The sequence below is a fragment of the Anomalospiza imberbis genome, chromosome 24 (assembly GCF_031753505.1).
Source record: "Anomalospiza imberbis isolate Cuckoo-Finch-1a 21T00152 chromosome 24, ASM3175350v1, whole genome shotgun sequence".
Taxonomy (NCBI): Eukaryota; Metazoa; Chordata; class Aves; order Passeriformes; family Viduidae; genus Anomalospiza; species Anomalospiza imberbis.
Window position 1 is genome coordinate 1,111,415 of NC_089704.1, and position 20,070 is coordinate 1,131,484.

Below are 20,070 nucleotides of genomic sequence, written 5' to 3' on the forward strand. Positions count from 1 at the left end.
AGGGTCAGGTCTGATTTTCTTGCCATACCTTTTCCCATTAAACACCAAGCTGTCTTTTGTCGGCCTGAGCTTCAGCCCTGCAGCAGAGAGGAGCCCACAGCCCATCCTGTTGTGGCCGAGCTCTGTCACAGAGGTCACCACGAGCTCTTGGCAGCCCCAGGTCTGCCCCTTGCCAGCGCTGATTTACCCCCCCAACAATAAAAACTATCTGGGAAAAAGGTCTCTGCTGCTGGAATGAACAGTTCCACACACAGGATCAGCACAGAATGGAGACTTTTTTCCCCTTTTCAAAATACAAAACACATCCAAGACTTGTCTGCGTCAAGGCATGGCCATGGCCTGCTGAGCTACAGCACTGCCTGTTCTAGGAGATTAAAAAAAAACATTTGGGGCCCAAATCTGAGCCTGGACGTTGTTTTGGGGTCACAAAGTGTTTCAGGGGTGTAGAAGAATTTGAGACAGCCCAGATTTTATTGCCTGAGGAGTCCCAGCACAAACTCTCCAGGGTTTGAAGCTGAAGGTGGCAATAGCAATAGGGTGTCTTCGAGCTCATCCCGGGTTAACCCAACTGTTCCCAAACCCCAGGGGCTTTATGGCTTTGCTGGGTCCATCCCAAGGAACCGTCTGTGTCCCTGCGGGAAGGAGAAGCAGAGCTGTGCGGAGGTCCCCGCGGAGGGGCCGCCCGGCTCCGCTCGGCGCTGTAAACAGGAAAGCGCGGAAGCGGGAGCGGAGCCCGGCTCATCCCGGGCTGCGCACACAATGCCGGCCCGGAAAGGGGGATTATAAATACCCGGGGTCAGGGCCGGGCTGCGCGAACAATGGGCAGCGGGAGATGGAAAAGGTGCAGGGGACGAGCACGGGGCCAAGGCCGCCCCGCCAGGCGGTGACGCAGCTCAGCCCCTGGGCTTTGGGGTGCAGCCGGCTCCTGCAGGGTGATGCTGTTCCCAAACCACGTGGTGAACCCCCAGAAAGTCATAGAATCCTGGAACAGTTTGGGTTGGAAGGGCCCATTGAAGGCTGGGCTCTCTAATTACCTAAGGCAGGGTTAGGTAATTCAGTGAGAGCTGGCAGCTGGGGTTTGGGTTTGCCAATTGCAGCTCCCCGTGGCTAGATTTGGGGTTCCCATTCCCCAAAAAGGGGTGAATCCATCCGTGGATGCTGGTTGGTTGTGGAAGGGGCTCGGGGGAGCCAGTGCGTGGCTGGGTTTAAATTCCCACCAAGGTTTAACTCTGAACATCCCGGCAGGCCGGGGAGGAAGGGGCACACCTGTGCTCCACCCCGAGCTTCCCAGCACTTCACAAGGACACCCTAAATTCATCCAGGATCCCCACGCCAGGAGTGTCCAAGGCCAGGTTGGACAGGGTTTGGAGCAACCTGGGAGAGGGGAAGGTGTCCCTGCCCATGGAAGGGGTTGGAACAGGGTGAGCTTTGAGGCCCCTTCCAGCCCAAACCACCCCAGGGTTCCCTAGGACCTTACACCAAGGCAAGTTTCAGTAGAGGGGTTTGGGAGCTGCTCGTGGATGATGTGGACAATGGAATTTGCTCTTGTCAAACCATGTGGAGGCAGCAGGATTCAGCATCCCATGGGATTTTCTGTGCCCGTGCACTGCGGTGCTCCCCTGCTGCCTCCTCCAGCCCAGAGCCTCCTCTGCTCCGTGCTGATCCAAAGGCGTCAGAGGAAGCGAAATCCACGGAGAGATAAACCCCAGGCCGGGGGACGCGGCAGGCTGGGCTCAGGGGGAGGGTCAGGGGCAGCCCAGCAGCGGCACCTCGATAACCAAAGCCGGTCAGGGCCAGCAAGAATTCCAGGGAACATCCTGACTGCTGGGGATGGCTCTGGAGGGAACCCGGCCCCCTCCTGTACCCCGGCCCGGTGGTCCCAGCACGGGGATGCTCAGGAGCTGCTCCGCCGGGAGCTGCTCCCGACAGCAGCCCCGGCTGCGATTCCTGCGGGTGCGTGGATTTCCCAGCTCGGAGAGGCACTCTGGCAATGGGAATGGGAATTCCTGCGTGGATTTCCCACCCTGGAGAGGCACTCTGGCAATGGGAATGGGAATTCCTGTGTGGATTTCCCAGCTCGGAGAGGCACTCTGGCAATGGGAATGGGAATGGGAATTCCTGCGTGGATTTCCCACCCTGGAGAGGCACTCTGGCAATGGGAATGGGAATTCCTGCATGGATTTCCCAGCTCGGAGAGGCACTCTGGGAATGGGAAAGGCAATGGGAATGGCAATGGGAATTCCTGCATGGATTTCCCACCCTGGAGAGGCACTCTGGGAATGGCAATGGGAATTCCTGCGTGGATTTCCCACTCCGGAGAGGCACTCTGGGAATGGGAATTCCTGCATGGATTTCCCACCCTGGAGAGGCACTCTGGGAATGGGAATTCCTGCATGAATTTTCCACAGCGGAGAGGCACTCGAATGGGAATGGGAATTCTTGTGTGGATTTTCCACTCCGGAGAGGCACTCTGGGAATGGGAATGGGAATTCCTTCGTGGATTTTCCACTCCGGAGAGGCACTCTGGGAATGACAGCGTCCCCTGGGACTCGCACTCCTGCTGGAAGGGCTCTTTAACCCCTGGCTGTGACGTGGTTGGAGCATTGCTGGGACCATCACCGAGATCTCCATGAGTTTGGCCCTGGGAGTCCCCAAATTTAGGTCAGAAACAGGGCTGGAGGCTGCTCTGCTCTCTCGATTTGCCCTCCTCCACCACTGCTCCCACAAATATCCCATTTCCCACCTCGAATCCCTAATGGTGTCCCTGAGGAGGTGCTGGAGCTCTCACTGCTGTCCCCTGGGAATGCTCAGGGATGATCTGGAAGGGCAGACGCTGCTGGAGGCACAGATGTCAGTTGGGAATGACAGATAAAGGCTGGGATAACATCTCCCGACATCCCTGCTCCATCCCTGCTTGACTCCAGCCTCCCTGATTCCCCCCTGTGTGTGGGTTGGGAAGGACTCAAGGCAGCCCCTAATCCCAGGACAGGGCTGTGGAGCTGAGATCCCGGGCTGGAGAAGCCAAGGCTGTCCTTGGCTTGTTCTGGGACATATTTAAGCTGCAGACTTGAGGATTTGGGAAGGTTTGGGTTCAGAATGTATTTATCCCTGTTCCCAGGCCTGGAACATCCCCAGGCCACTCCTGGGGACCTTCCTCTCCCTGTTTGCTGAGCTGAAACCCAAATATCCAAGAGAAGAATGGCAGGAAAAGCTGTTCCCTTCTTCATTTCATGGAAAAAGAGTTTAAAAAATCCCGAGAGAACTGATTGTCACTGTTCAGCCCCAGCTCCAGGAGGGTCCTGCAGCCCCTGGGAGTTATCCATGGCAGGAGGGTCACTGTGAGCTGAAATCCAGCCTGGGAAGGGGAATGACACCCATGCAAGTTGTATTGATCCCTAATAACTTCAAACAGGTACAAATGTGCCCAAAATCTGGATTATAAATAAAATAATGGTATTGGCAGCTTCAATCAGGGGCTGAAATGGGAGAGATTGCTGTTCTAGGAGCCTTGGAGGAGCCTCTATATAAAAATCCTCCCAAATAACTGCTGGGACTTAATTTTTTTAAAATCATGGTTTTTTGGAAGGGATTGAGTGATGCACAAACAATTTTTAGGGCACTGGATATTATGATAAGCACAATAAGGAAAGCACCAGCATCACTTAAAGCACTTTCTGGGCCCTCTAGCGGTGCTGGCTGTGCTGAGAGTCATCTCTGCTTCCCAAAATGACACCAAAAATCCCAGTTTGAACACTTTGCCTGCTATCTTCCCTCAAATAAGCAGAAAAAGGCCAAATGTCTCCTTTTCCCTTCTTTTCTTAAAGCACACCGATGGGAAGAGCTGTGAATCCGATGGGTTGGGATCTTTCTCCTTCACTCTTTGAATTAAAACCAGGGAGTGAAACTCATTTTCAAATTGAAAAGAAACCCTTTGGAAACTCTGAAGGGGGAGAGGTGCAGTGGGAGGGGAGACTGGGCTGTGCAGGACCAGCCTCTTTTCCCAACCTTTACTTCTCCCACTTTCCACTTCAAAGGAAAATGATGTTCCCAGGAGCTTTGGAAGCTCTGAAAAATGAGGGATTTATGAATTTCTTTCCAAGCCGTGTTTCTAAAATAAATAAAGGTTGAGTTTGGCTGCAAGGGGCAAAATATTTGAGTTTTATTTCCTGCCTGGAAGCTGTAACTGGTTTAACAAAGGGGAGAATGGAAAATGGTGACTTGAAAAATGCCTTCCTTGGCGATTTGGGAGTTAAATATAAGATAGAGATTAAATATATGAGATAGAAAAATATATGATAGAGATTAAATATCTATATAAAATTGACATATAAATAGATAATAAAGTATTGCCCGTTTGCCACTCTGGCCATCATATCATACCCCAGATTTTCATGGGAAATGTCCAGTTTTGTTAAGGATGGCATTTTCCCCCCAAAATTGTCAGATTATGCTCTTTTCTGACCCAGAGATGGGGCAACTGAGAGGCAGTTTAAAACCTTTCATTTCATTTTCAGTCTCATTTGAAGGGCGAAACAATACAGATGTTATAATTCACACTATCATAATCAGAAGCTTTTTCCTAATTACAATACATTATAAGTGTTTATTGGCCTATCAGATTTAGCCACACCATGCTGTGAATTCCTTAGAGCCAATAATCTAAAATTACTCCTCGTGGGTGCCAATACAATGCATCTTTCACAGTTCTGTTTCTCTGAAGTATACATACATACAGATGCACACTATGTGAACTTTCTGTCAGGCTTTGAGAATTCTCTACAAATCCATTTCCCACTCAAAATAGCTGGTTTTAGGGGCTGCAGAGGAGAGGCAGCATTTTTAGTGGGCTGGATAAGGATTTGGGGTAGCTTTCTGTGCCTGTTCCCTTCTGGCTTCTCCACAGCCTTGAGGGAGGGGGTAGGAGAAGAGGATGCAGGAACATTTTGTTGGATATCCAAGGGAATAACTCCCATGGAGATCTACAGTCCATTCTCAGAGGGACTTCCCAAAAAGTCCTTTGTGCCACAAGGAATTACCTGCCCCAAATCCCTCTCCCATCCTTTTCCCACCCTCTCCAGTGTGGAGGGGTTGGGGATGAGCACATGGCATGAGCTGGGACAGTCCTCAGCAGCTTCCCTGGGTCTGGAGGGACAGAACACAGGGAATGGCCTCCCACTGCCAGAGGGCAGGGATGGATGGGATACTGGGAATCAGGAATTGTTCCCTGGCAGGGTGGGCAGGCCCTGGCACAGGGTGCTCAGAGCAGCTGTGGCTGCCCCTGGATCCCTGGCAGTGCCCAAGGCCAGGCTGGACAGGGCTTGGAGCAGCCTGGGACAGTGGGAAGTGTTCCTCCCATGGCAGGGGTGGAATGGGATGAGCTTTGAGGTCCCTTCCAACCCAAACCATCCTGGAATTCTGTGATTCTGTTTTCTTGATTCCAGCCTCCCTGATTCCCCCCTGTGAGTGGGTTGGGAAGGACTCAAGGCAGCCCCTAATCCCAGGACAGGGCTGTGGAGCTGAGATCCCAGGCTGGAGAAGCCAAGGCTGTCTTTGGCTTGTTCTGGGACAAATTTAAGCTGCAGAGTTGAGGCTTTGGGAAGGTTTGGGTTCAGAATGTGTTTTGCCTAGAGGTTCACACCTGTGCTGTGATCCAAAGGAGTCTGCACAGGGAACCCTCAATCCAGCATCTCCCCCTGAACCCCACTCTGCTCCTTGGGATGTCCTGGGCTGTGCTGAGCATTGCTCCCTGGAATCATCCAGGAGCGGGTTCTGTGTGGGAAATGGATTTGTAGAAAACTCTCAAAGCCTGACAGAAGGCTCACACAGTGTGCATCTGTATGCAAACCTTGAGACAAGGAGTGCTGACTTAGAAATGCCATGGAATAGGACAGACACTGTTGAGAGAGAAATGGAACCAGAAACAAGTTTCAAAAGGTGGCCTTGCAAATAAGACTGGATACTTTGGAGAAACAGAACTATGAAAGATGCATGGTAATAGGACCTATGAAAGGTAATTTTAGATTTTTGGCTTTAAGGCATTTACAGCATGGTGTGGCTAAAGCTGATAGGCCAAGAAACACCTATAGTGTATTGTAATTAGGAAATAGTCAGCTTCTGATTTTAATGCCGTGAATTATAACATCTGTATTGTTTCACCCTTCACATGAGACTGAAAATTGAATTAAAGTTTTTAAAAGGCCTCTCAGTTGCCCCATCTCTGGGTCAGAAAAGAGCTTAATCTGACATTTTGACAACCTGATCCAGCTGAAGAGGTCCCAGCTCAGGATTTCATGTTTGTTTCCAGCCCAGGGGATCCAGTTTTTCCAGGATTCTGTGGTGGGTGGATGATGGTGCTCCATTTCCAGGGGAATTCCCAGGATGGCAGGAGCTGGGGATGCAGCAATGGATACCCAGATTTTTATGGCTTTTCCCTTTTCCGGAGGAGAAGGCAGGAGGTGGGGAAGGTGGATCCAGGGACAGAGGATCCTGGGAAGCAGGAGCTGGAGCAGGAGGGGGATTGCCAACACCCCACTTTTTGGGATAAAGTATTTCTGCTTCCTGCTGGCTGGAACTAGGGGCTGAGTCAGAATTCCAGGGCTGAGTGTGAGGATGGAGCTGTGCCTTGGTTTGAAAAGCCAGGTGTCTGCTAAGGAAGGCAGGAGCCTCCCCTGAAATGGAAAATGTAAACCCCCTCACTCCAAATTGTTGTAATTTTGAAATTGAGGGGCTCTCAGGCAAAGATATGGAAGCAGGAATAACAGTTCTTTAATAGAGAAGAAAATAAAAATTAATTAAAAATGCAGCAATACAAACCAACACTGCCAGAGTCAGAGCAGGCCCTGGCAGCCTGTGGGTCAGGCTGGTGGCAGCAGTCCCATCCCATGGTGGCTCAGCCCTCCTGCAGTGCCAGCTGTGCTTCTGCTGGAGCAGGGATCCTGCACAAGGCTGGAGTTTTCCTCTGAAGCTCCAGGGCTGGTGGGGATGGGCCTGGGCTCCCTCTGGGAATGCAGTGGGGAAGAAAGCTGCTCCTCTGGGAATGCAGTGGGGAAGAAAGCTGCTCCTCTGGGAATGCAGTGGGCAAAGGCTGCTGTGGGGTTCCCAAAGTCAGATTGTATCCAGGTAGGAATGCTTGGCTCCTCCCCTGGGCAGAGCATCTCCCCATGGGATGATGGAATTTTCTCAGCCATGCAGGGACACTCACTGGCCATGAACAGAAGATAATTAATGATTAATGGCCCATGAACAGAAGAGATCTCCTGAAGGGAGGATTGGTTGTAGGAGAGATAAAGAAAACTGCCCAATGAACAGCAGAGAACTGCCCCAGCTCTGACAGATGGCAATGGAACACACACATCTTGCAGCCCGGGACAAGCTGCTGTCCTGGACCTCCTGCCCCAGTCTGGGAATTTGGGAGGGTCCCAGGTGGGATCTGATACTTGCAGGGAGCCTGGGATTCCTGCTGAGATATGAGGCACAGCAAGAAACTCAGAAGTTTGGGAAAAATTGAAAATATTTCTGGATTTTTCCATTTTCAGGTGAATTCTCCTCATCTACCCTGACACCTGGACACAGCTGGGCGGTGGGGCAGAGGCTGACATGACAACAAACAAGATTTTTTTTTTCCTTTTTTCCCCATTTTCCCAGGAAATGCTGCCCAGCTCAGCTGTGCCTCTGGCCGAGCATCTCCATTGGAGCAGAAGTTTTTTGGGAAAGGAGCCCAAATCCAGAGGTTGCCAGGATCTCTGTGGGGGAAAAGATGCTCCGAGTCTCACCTGCTTCATTTTATAAATTATCCAAGAGTTTCTTTAAGGAGGGGACCTTCAGGAATGGGGTTTGGAGAGAAATATTTCTATAGATAAGATTACTTTTTATTTATTTGTTTGTTTGTTTGTTTGTTTATAATATCTATTTATGCAATAAATATTTCTCTATATAAAGAGCTTCCTATTAAAGAAAATTCACAATTATTTAATATTATTTTATAATATTTATACATTATGTTACATATTATTTAAAGCATTTAATATATACAATACATATAATGACTATTAAACCTAATATACAGAATATACAGAATATATCTCTATAAATCAGGGTTTGGGGAGGGTTTTCCCCATCTCTCCATCATTCCAGAGGGATTATATATATATATATATATATATATATATATATATATATATATATATATAAAGGTCTCCTTTATTAAAGAAAATTTATACTCATCTAATAATATTTATAATATATAAATATAACAATAATATGTTAATAATATTATTATAATTAGATATTATAATATATAATAGAAATGTGATAAATTATATATTGCAATATAATGTATAATGTATAATGTATAATAGATAATAGATAATAGATAATAGATAATAGATAATAGATAATAGATAATAGATAATATTATAGATAAAATATATAATATTGTAAAATATTATTATATATTACAGATATAATAGATTATATTATAATAATTATAACAATATTATAATACTATGAGACCATTACTGATAACATTATTTATAGTGTAGATTATTTAGATTATTTAATATGTACAATTCATATAATGACTATTAAACACAATCTGCAGAACACACAGAATCTATTTCTATAAATCAGGGTTTGGGCCGGGTTTTCCCATCCCTCCATCTTTCCAGAGGGATGATGGTGGTCCCTTCCCAGGGCTCTGGGGCACAGCGAGCGAGCAGCCGTGCTGTTATTTTTGGATTGCATTACACAGCTCCCAGATGGAAAACCTCCCTCCCCGGGGGTAATAAAATGGATTAAAAAAGGAAAAAAAAAAAAAAAAAAAACGAAAAAAGAAAGGTCCTGACCCCATCAGCAGAGCAGGAACAGCATTTGTTGGGGAGAAAATCCTTTTATGAGGTGGGGAAGAGGAAATTTGGAACGGGAGATGGAGTGAGAAGGAAAATGGGGATCAAACACGGCAATTCCGTTCACTTGGAGCCTGTGGGATTTTACAGGGGCATGGGGAAGGGATAGAATTCCACCAGGCCTCGGGAATAATGCACTTTTCTGGGTGAAAACAGGCAAAGAGAGGATTGGGCACAGTGCTCGGGCCTGGGATGCTCCAGCCCTTCCCTGCTTGGAAAACAGGAGAGAAGGATGGGGGCTCTTTGCTATTTTAGTGGAATTGGACTCAAATTCTCCTTCCAAGACCATGAAAACATTTCCTCATGGAAATGTGTCTGACCACAATAAAAATTAACAGATCCATGGAAAATGGAGATTGCACAAAATGCAAATTGTCACTGGGGGCGGATGCTTCCTTCCCAGTGTTCCCATAAAAAGGAGGCTGGGAAATTTGAATGTTTCTGATCCTGGAGGTTCCTAAAGAAGCACCTGGATTGGGGGGGAAAGGGAGTGGCAAGGAAAGGGAGAATTTATTTTCCTCTGGAATTCCTGCTGCTCCTGGGCATTGTCTGAATTTCATCAAGGGGCAGAAGGGACCTGCTGAGGATGCCTTAAAATATCATTTATTAAACAGATCCTGTTTAATAAAACAGTTTTCCATGGGAAAAATCTCCTTTGCCTCCAGAAAAGGGGGAATGTGTCCAAACAAGGGGTTGATCTTTAGAGCTGAACTTGACCTTTCCAGCACAATTCCCTCCCCATATCCAGCAGTCCAACTTTCCCTGGACAGAGGATTATTTTCTTACTGGTTTATCACCAGCCCCTGGCTTATTCCACAAGAAATGTGCTCCAAAAATCCTCCAAGAAACGTGGAATATTTGAGGTGGCCAGGATTCTTCAGCTCCTGTGGGCTGCCATAGTTTCCCTATTTTTCCAAACAGGGATTTTCTTTGCCACCCTCCTTTGAAGAAATGATGCAATGCATGCTTTGTTCAGCAAAGAGACTAAAATCCTCCAAAATAAAGTTTATTTGAGCCTCTGGGCCAGGAGTTTTGGAGTTTTCATCTCCAACCTCAACCCCTTCCAGTGGATTTGCAGCGATCTGCGAGTTTTTATGGCAAGACCGTGGAATCACAAAATCCTTTAGGCTGGAAAAGGCCTCAAAGATCATCAAGTCCAACCATTAGAGTTCATCAAGGAGCAAATCTGGAGGAAGGACTTGGAGCTCATCAATCACTTTCTCCTCCAACCCAGAGGTTTCTCCACCCTCAGGAGCTGGAGCAGGAGCACCAACCCAGGTTCCTCCACTTTTAATGGGAAGGGAAGGGAAGGGAAGGGAAGGGAAGGGAAGGGAAGGGAAGGGAAGGGAAGGGAAGGGAAGGGAAGGGAAGGGAAGGGAAGGGAAGGGAAGGGAAGGGAAGGGAAGGGAAGGGAAGGGAAGGGAAGGGAAGGGAAGGGAAGGGAAGGGAAGGGAAGGGAAGGGAAGGGAAGGGAAGGGAAGGGAAGGGAAGGGAAGGGAAGGGAAGGGAAGGGAAGGGAAGGGAAGGGAAGGGAAGGGAAGGGAAGGGAAGGGAAGGGAAGGGAAGGGAAGGGCTCAGCTGCATGAAGATGTTCAGGTCAAGGAGCACCTGGGACTGGTTTTAGGTCCAGATTGGAGCAAACTTTTAACAAAGTCTTGTTAAATCCAGACTTGCATCACTGCAAACTGAAACTTTGCTGCATGTTCAAAAGTCAATACAGGACCCATATTTCATGTTATATTCATATCATATTTCATATCTCCAGGAGCCAATAAAGAAAACAAATTTCATATCATATTTTGCATCTTCAGGAGCCAATAAAGGCCCCACATTTCAGATTGTATTTGTGTCATATTTCACCCATCACAGGGTGCTCGGTTGCCACGCAACCTTTATCTTGATCTACAGAGTTTCACTCAGCTCCTGGGCAAAGCAGCTGCAAACCAAACCCCCAAAAACTCAAAAAAAACCCCCCACCTTTGTGCCTCTAAAGCAGGAACTGTCACCGAGCTGACCTGCAGCAGAGGTGAGAGGGAAGCTCTTTTCCCACCCACCCCAAACCAGTGTCACGGATGTCACCACTGTTTGCTCGGGGTTTTGATGCCCCTGGCAACACTCAGAGCTCAGCAGGACCCACGGAAATCTCTCCTCTGCATCTGCAGCGTTTGCTTTTTGGAGAGGTGCAACAGAGAGAGAGAGAGAGAGGTTTGGAACTGCTCACGTGTCTGGGTGTCACCCAAAACCTCTCGGGCCTCTGAAAATGAAGCCAAATATGGCCCAAAATGTGGGGCCTTTGTTGGCTCCTGAAGATGTGAAATATGATACAAATACAACACAAAATGTTGGGCCTCTACTGGCTCCTGAATAATCAAAATATGATTCAAAATGGGGGGCCTTATTGACTCCTGAAGATACAAAATATTATTTATTAAAAATATCAATATGATACAAATATGATATAAAATATGAGGCCTTTATTGGCTCCTGAGAATGCAAAATATGATACAAACATGATATGAAATGTGGGGCCTTTATTGGCTCTTGAAGACACAAAATATGATATGAATATGATATAAATAGATGGGTACTTTACTGACTCTTGAAGATAGAAAATATGATAAAAAATGTGGGTCCTTTATTGACTCCTGAAGATGCAAAATATGATACAAATATGATATGAAATTTGTGTCCTTTATTGGCTCCTGAAGATATGAAACATGATATGAATACAACACAAAATGTGGATTCTTTATTGACTCCTGAAAATGCAGCAGTTTCAGTTTGCAGTGATGCAAGTCTGGGTTTAACCAGACTTTGGCTGTTAAAAGTTTGCTCCAATCTGGACCTAAAACCAGTTCCAGATGCTCCTTGACCTGAGCAGCTTTGTGCATTTGAGCCCTTCTTTTCCCCTCTTTTCCTCTTTTTCCCTCTTTTTCTCTCATTTTTCCCTGTTACCAGCTCCCTCCAGGTGCTTTTGGGGTGGCAGGTCCCAGGAGTGGCAGGCCCCTGTTTCAGTCCCGGGGCACCTAATGGCTCTTTGGTCCTGGGTGTTTCTGAGGCCCCATCCAAAATCTCCTGGACCTGGGCACTGAACCCTCCCCTCCACCCCTGCCCCCCTCCCGTGGTGGGATCTGTGGTGGTACCTGCACCTGAGTGAGGGTGAAGCTCTGAAATCACCTGGAATCTTGGAATTATGGTGATACCTCAGGTTTAGCTTTTCTATTTTTCAGATTCTGTGCTGCTTTAGTGTGTGGGTCTGGGCTTCACATGAGGGGATGCTGAGCTCTCTGCACAGAACAGGGAGACAAAACAATTCCTTCTTTAGCTGGGGACCAAGGACAAATGATCCAAATCTCAGGCCCAAGAGCACAAACAACGTGGGCTGGAGAGAGAAAAACAAGCAGGATGGGACTGCATGGGCTAAAGCTGGAATGGGACAATGAACTCCAATGTGCCAATGGAGCAGAGCTGATCACAGTGAGAGCCCCCGGGAGCGCTCGTGCATTTTGGGACCATTTTGGTTCATCTTGGGTGCAGCCCTGGCTGGGCTCTGGTGCTGCCCAAGGTGCATCCATTGAGGAGATCCTTTTCATAAATCCCTGCTTTATTCTGTAGCTCTGTCCAGCCTCTACTCTAGACCAGCCTTCCCAAGGCATCAGTGGCATCCCAGAGTGCTTATGGCTGGAAAGGGACCTTACAGCTCATCCTGTCCCACCCTGCCAATGGCAGGGGAAATTCCACTCTCCCAGGTTGCTCCAAGCCCCATCCAGCCTGGCCTTGGACACTTCCAGGGATGCACCCAACCTGTGCCAGGACCTCACCCCCTCATCCCATGGAAACCCCAATGCTTTGAACTATATTGTCTTTCTAATATCTGTGGTTTATTATTTTATTTCTGTCCTTATGGTGAACAAATTGCTTTTTAAAATTCTCTCCTATTCTGCAAATATTTACCCAGGGCCCTCATTCCAAACCATGGAAAGGAAGAAGGTGCTGGAGGGAGCTGTGGGAAAGGGACATGGAAAAAGGAGAGCTTCAGTTTTGGTTCCCTCGGGGAGGATTTTTGCTTCTCTGGCCTTTCCCCACTCTGCACAGCAAAACAAATCCACAAATTCATAGGAAACATCCTTAATAGGGAGAAAAATCCTCGGGAGGGGCATCCAGGGCTGGGGAAGGTGGGGAGAAGAGGAGCTTGAAGGTGACACTGCTCCTGATAATTCCCTCATAGGCTCCTGTGACTCCTGTGGGATGGGATAAGATGGGATGGGATGGGATGGGATGGGATTCTCCTGTGGGAATACACATGTTAACCCTTTCCCAGCTACAGCTCAAGATCCCTGGCTCCCATTGGGATGCCCTCAACCTTCCCTTTTCCTCAGCAGATGCCAAAAACCCTTTGCAAATCCACAATGGGGAGTGCCAGGAATGGATCCACAGCTCCAGCCTGGAGTTTCCTTCCATGCTTTATTCTGATCGAAGGAATTTTCTCCCCCCTGAGTGTGGTCCAGACCTACAAATATCCACCAAGGAATATTCCCTGGAAAATGAAGGGGTTTGGCCAGAGACATTTCTGGAGAAAACCCAACAATTCCCCTCTGTCCCTGCAAGATGATCGATTGTAGATCGACCTGCAGGGGGTTGAGAGTGACACCAGCCCCTCCCAGCACTGCTGGGCTGCTTTTCCCAGGGGATTTGTGCACCCTGGCAGGATGGGGATGGACAATGACCACCTCAGAGCCAGGATCTGCAGCGCCAGGCCGGCAAATCCCTTTGGCCCCACTGCAGCCGGGGCTGGGCTCCTGTTTATTGGCAGGGTCCTGACCTCGCCCCGTTTATTTTCCCGCCGGGATCTGGGCATGGAAAGGGGATTTGTAACGTGACACTCACAATAACACAGGCGGGACAGGGCTCCCACAGGCACAGCTGCTTCCCGGGATGGACCTGCAGCCACAGGAGATGCTTTGCTCAGGAAAAGAGGGGAATTCTCCCACAGTTCTGCTTTCAAGCTCCTTTTTTTATTCGGATTTTAAAAGAGAGGAAGTTTCTGCAAGCTCCAAAAGAGATACTTTGCTGATAATAGGATCTTTTTGCCTAACAGGTTTCCAAAACCAATATTCATGGCCGTGGAGATGTAGGCTCAGGTTATAATTAGGGCCAGAGAGAGGCTGTTGAGCATGGCAAGTCACGATTTTACAGTGATTTATATGCCTTTAAAGAAAGAGTATTTTTGGGCTTTGCAAAAATCAGAAGATTTACAAATTGCAGTGTTAAATTACCCAGGTGCCTGGGTAATACAAGGGATGGAAGGGTCATGGGAGGTGGCTGCTCCGTGCTGAGCCACATCAAATAATCCGTGACAAAAAGGAGCTTCCAGAGGGCTTCCCTTGGCTTGGTGGGAGAGTTCGGGGTTAGTTTTAATCTCCAAACACATTGCTCTTCCCTCCATATGGATTGGGGGATAAAGGAGGGGAAAAATGAGGACAAACTGACAAACTGTGGGAATGCTGCGCGTGGAGAACCTGCGTTTGCATCCCTGCTCCAGGCCTGAGGGGGAGAAAGCAAATCTTGGGATGCCAGAGGGGAAGGAGAGGTGTGGATATTCTCAGTTCAGTCAGAGAGAAAAAGAGGTTTTCTAACCAGGTGAGAACCTCGGAGACAGTTGGGAAATAATGTAAATAATTCTCTAATCTATCTTGTTGTTCACATTGTTTGTAGATATGTTCTGCCACCGTGCGTCATTCACGGCACACCAATGGCGTGAGATGTTTTTACTCTAAGACCAATGAAATCAGTCTGCATGATGTTCTCTATAAATAGAGCGATGCATTTGAAATAAATCAGAAGAAGTGTTCATTCTCTTGCCTTTTGACTTGGAGTCATTTTGTTCCCGTCCTGCTCTGCGGCGACAAGAGGCATGGGAAGGGCCTGGAGCACGGCGCCATGCCAGGGACCCAGCTCTGTTTGTGGCTGCAGCAGGTCCTGGGACATCCCATACCTCGGGCAGTATTTCCTCACCTGTCAGGATGGAGACCTGGATCAAAGGTTCTCACCCCATTCACACCCATTCCACATTCCCAGTCCAAACCCTTCCAGGCCTCAGTTTCCCCGGGAAAGCACCATGTATGGCTGTGTGGATCCCATCATCTCCATGACATTTCCCCTCATCTTAAACGCTGCACAGGAGATGCTGAGCCGTGGAAAACACAATGTCCTGGATGGTTTTCCTGCACTTTTCCTACTTTTCCTGCTCCAGTTTAAAACTGAAGCCTTTCCATGTGCACTGAGTCCAGCTCATCCCACCCCTCTTTTTGGAGTTTGGAGAGGATCTCAAAGCTCCTGACTCTCTCTATGTATCCTCTGTGGTTGGGCAGGGATTTTCCAAGTCCCTGAGGTGCCCAAGGTGAGGTTTTTGGGATGGAATGAGGTCTGAAAACCTCAGTTAAAAGGAAAAGAAGTGGAGCTTCATCTGTAAAATGGGGATTTGGGGCTTTTGGGAGAAATGTGAGGAATGGGAGACACAGGAACAGCTCAGGGGACCTGACATGGTTGGGAACAGATATGGAGAACATTACCTTGGCTTTTAGAGCTCATCCCAGCTTCCAGCACTCCCTGGAATGAAGCCAGAGGGGCTTTGCTTAGATTTGAATCCCAGATAAGGGGTGCTTCCTAAATCCAGCCCTTCCACACCCCAAATTTGCAGGGGGGCTGGAATACCTGCAGTGGTGACCCACACCCCCATCCCCAGGGGTTTGGGGTCATGGACACCCCCAGATTCCCAGCCTGTTCCTCCCACACTCCTGGCACCCTCCAGTGGCAATAGGGACAGAGCTGCTGCTTCCCTTGGGATTGGGGTCAGGGCCCCTGCTCCTGTTCCTCCTGCCTGCTTCCTTCCTATGGGAAGCTTTGGGATGCTGAATGTGGGAAAGCCAAACCCCAAATGATGAAGAGCCTTAGGGAAAGGGAAACTCTGGCTCTCCTGGCCCACAGGATCCCAGGAAGGTGTTCCCAGGTGACCCAAGAGGTTAAATCCCAGTGCACCTGGAATCAGCTGTGGAACACTGATTTTTGGGAAGCACCTCTTTTGCTCTTGCCCACCTCCACCAACCTGCAGACAAATTCTGTAAGAAACTAATTTCCCCCTTGGATAACTCCTTAAAATCGTGGGGTGGCTGAGATTTCCCTGGAATTTTATGTCCAGATCAGAATATTCCCTCTTAAACACCTGCACAGCCAGCCCAGCTCTCACTGCTTTTAGGGCTTCTCAAGCAGTAAAAAAAGGACCATTTCCACCATCCTGTGTGTTTGGATCTTTTTCCCTTCCCGGGATTGTTTATTAAATTCAAACAACCCAACCATCTTCCTGTAAAGATGCTTCCCTTAGATCCAGAGTTTGCCAACGATCCTGATTTAGAGTCCCAGGAATGAGGAGCAAAGCTGCAGCTCTTAGTAGTGGCATAAAAATATGCTTTTTGCATTTATTTTTTTTAATTAAACCTTGAAAATCTTTCAGAAAAACCCAATTTTTCCCTAAAAATTCAGAACTGAAAGATCACCGATGATTTTTCAGACCCTGGTGATGGATTTCTGTGCTCCTCTCAGGAAATTGCATATGAAGGAACATAATTCATACAGGGCAGAAAGGGCAACTGTGAAAGGAAAAAACTACTGGAAAATTTTAATTTCCAGGGCTTTGGACCAGCCCCCCCCCCCATGTCTCTATTTCTTATAAATCCTAGGAAAAAACTTCCATTTGTCCCCAGAAATGTTTAGGGATGTGTTGGGCTTTATTTTCTTTTTCCAGGGTGGAGATGAAATGTGTGAGATGGAATTTCTTGTTTGGACTCAGATGTTTATCAGTTCTTATCTCTGTTACAGTCTCACAAACCTGAGTTCTGCAGCACTTCACTATAACAAACTAAAAACGGAGCCCCATCTCTCTCTCTACAAGGCCTTTTTAGGCTAAAATATCCAGTTAATAAATGACACCTAAATTATTTTCACTTTTAACCCAATAACCAGCCACCCATGCCCGCAATGTGGACTTTTCTGTCCAATTACACAAAACCACCCAAACCCATGGAGAAGAAGGTGAAGAAAAAGGAGAAGAAGGAGAAGAAGAAGAAGAAGGTGAAGAAGGAAAAGAAGAAGGTGAAGAAGAAGGACCAGCCTCCACCCTAAAACCTCCATCTTGCCTTATTACTCTATTCTTATTACTCTATTCTAAACCCTTAAACTCTAAGTTTTCCACCCTGTGACATCACACACTTCTATCCAAACTCCACACCCACAATCCCAGTTCTGTCATTCCATTTTGGGAGCCTTCTCCACGGCCTCAGGTCAAATGCAGTGTTCTCCTGGGGGTCAGAGTCTGTCAGCACAGAAAGTCTGAAATTCTCAGCAGCCAGGGCTCCAACAGGGATGCATTTCCATGTGCTGGCACATCCTACAGACATAGAGCCCCTGATGCCCAGTGGAAGCAGCAGCTCTGTAGCACCCAAAATTCCCTGGTGAAGACAGAGCTGGGAGGTGGGAATGTTTGTAAGGAAAGGAGGTTTTTACATGCAAAATGGGATTTCTCTTGGATCCCAGGGAGAGCAGGGCAGGCTGAGGGATTGCAGGGGAGGAAGGGGATTTGCTGTGGCTCTGCAAGGCATCAGAGGGATGCAGAGAGGGCTCCTGGGGGTGATGGATGTTTGGGGCTGGATCCAGGGTGATGGATGAGGGTGGCCCTGGAGGCTGGGAATGTTTTGGGGGTGTTTTTATCCCAACCCCTGCACTCTCCATAACCCAGGAATGAGCTCCTGTTCCCCTCTGGACAGGGAGACCCAGGGAAGCACCAGGGGAGGGGAGGTGGGAGCTGCCATCCCTCTGCAATAACAAAGTGGGGAAGACCCTCCACTAATTCCCAAAAAATGGTAAATTAGTGGATCCCACTGTCCATCTCCTTCCCAGACCTTCCTTCCACCTCCTCCAGGATATTTTTATCGGCCACAAAGTGAGACAGAAAAAGCCCAATTCTGTCACTTCCTATTATTCCCAAATAAAAACCAAATGTTGGGCCCAGAGTTCAGATCAGGGGAAAATCCACAAATCTCTTGGCCGTCTGGGATCTTTTGTTTATCGCTGCTTTTAATCCCATTTTTTGGGTCTCCTGGGCTCAGGGAAGATAAATGAGGTGTGTCAGGAGCTCACCTGATTAACTTGGCCCATTCAATGGGGTTATTCTTCTCCAAGGTTGGGCTGAAAAGGGAACAGCAGGAATTTGGGAGTGCAGAGTCCCAGTCCCATGAAGGCAAAAGAAAAGGGCTTTGGGGTTGGTCTTTTTTTCTGCCCAGGACACTCTGCAGGGAGAAATGTCAGCAAAAAAACCTCTGGATAAAGCACTTTTTCCTTGGATTTTTGCTGCAGGTCAGATTTGGCCTTGTGCTGCTCTCATTCCCCCCCCCCCCCCCAAGCTTTTCCCACAAATGTCCATAAAATCTGTGCTGTAGGCATTGCAATGCCACATCCACCCTATTTCCTCTGCTTTTTCTGAGTTCAGATGGAAAAAGAGGGAATTTTGCTATGCTTTATGGGATGGGAAGGGGGTTCTGTAGGAGCCAGAGAGATGGAGACCTGGCATTCCTGGCAAAGCCCCAAAACTGACCCCAAAATCCTTTCCCATGGGTCCAAACAGAAGTGTGGAGATCACATGGGCACTGCCTCCTGTCCCAGCCAAAGAAATCCCCAAATTTTCCCCAGGACTCAGGGAGCCAGGACTTCTCCTGCTGTTTTTTCCCACGTGGAACCCGAGGCTGGCAGAGGCAGGAGGAGTTTGCTGTGCCCGTGTCCCGCTCCTGCTGCAGGATCCGAGTGAGGGATGGGGAGGACACGGGAAGGCAGCCCTGGGATCTGTCAAACCTGCCACGAGCTGGGGCTCGGGAAGGGAACGGATTAACTCTGCTTCCCGGCTGCAGTGAGCGCTGCCTCCCAGACATGTTTTTGGGCATCCCTGCAGGGAGATGCAGCCCCGCCCCGCTGGAGCCTTAATCCCAAACTTTATCCCCCGACCCTGGGGCATCTCTGCTGTCTTTCTGCACATGATCGGTTTTAATCACTTTATCTCCCCAGGTCCTTGGAAAAAGCCTCCGTCCCTTGCCATCTGCTTTGGGTCAGGGTCCCTGGCGGGAGGGCTCCGGGATGCCCCGGGAGGGTCGGCCCCGCCGCTCCTGCCCCTCCAGCAGCCGCTGCCATCGCTCCTGCGCCCAGCAGCGCTGGGAGAGCCCGGGATTCCAGACAAAACCCACCCTGCGCCCGCTCTGGGACAGCCAGCTTCAAAATTCCCCCTGCAACACGAGTTTTTCTTTATTTAACAGCAAGCCAAGTCGTTTTAGTCCAGATTAGAAAGGCAGAGTTAGGATTCCCAAAATATTCAGCTTTTCTCCAGCACTTGGGCGTTGTGGTGGGTGAGTGATGCTCGTGTCCGTGCAGGATTTGTGCCTTTGGAATTCTTTTGGGACAATCCCACATTAAAGGCACACCTTTAATTCCTGCCCCAAATCCCAACAACCCTTCAGGCTCACCCCATCCTCAGTGTGGAGCTGAGACCTGACGTGGCAAAGGCACCATCTCACCTCCTCCCTGGAAATCCTTTCCAGGCCTGGCACAAGAGGGAGACAAAAAGCCAACAGCAGCCACAGATTTGGGTTGGAGACCTGGTTTGGGAGGGAAAATAAGGGAAAATGTTGCATTTCTGTGATGAGAAGCACAAGGTTTTAGCTCTTCTTGTATTGGGGGTTGAGCAGGGAAATGGATCCAAACAGCCCCTGGAATTCAATGTTCATTTTCCACTGATGGATTGAAGTGGAATTTGGTCTCTTGGTGAATTAAATCCCTTTTCTCAGCAGCCCAGGAATCTGATCCAACAGGCAGAGCTGCAAAAGGCAGAGCTGCAAAAGGCAGGCAGCTGTGCCAGGGTTGCACTCCTGGATCCTGACCTGCATCCTGGGATTTCAGGAGCCCAAAGCTGGCCCGGATCCCACCTCACTCCAGCAGCAACGCATCCAAAAGCACAGTGATCCTGTGCCCCTCCCTGATCCCAACTCCCTCCAGCACTGAAAGCTGGAGAGAGCACAGAAGAGCCTTTAAAGCACTCAGGATGGACTCAAAGTGTGGCTGCAACGAGCTG

The 20,070-nt window shown here is 48.5% G+C and overlaps 1 long non-coding RNA gene across 1 annotated transcript in view; it reads right to left on the reverse strand.

The window, feature by feature from the left end:
• LOC137462151 (uncharacterized) overlaps positions 1-17,059 on the reverse strand; it is a 24,803-nt gene extending 7,744 nt beyond the window's left edge. Inside the window, exon 1 of the long non-coding RNA XR_010993602.1 lies at positions 16,927-17,059. This is a non-coding gene — a long non-coding RNA (uncharacterized lncRNA). The remainder of the gene's footprint in view (positions 1-16,926) is intronic.
• Between the last annotated feature and the right edge of the window lie 3,011 nt (positions 17,060-20,070).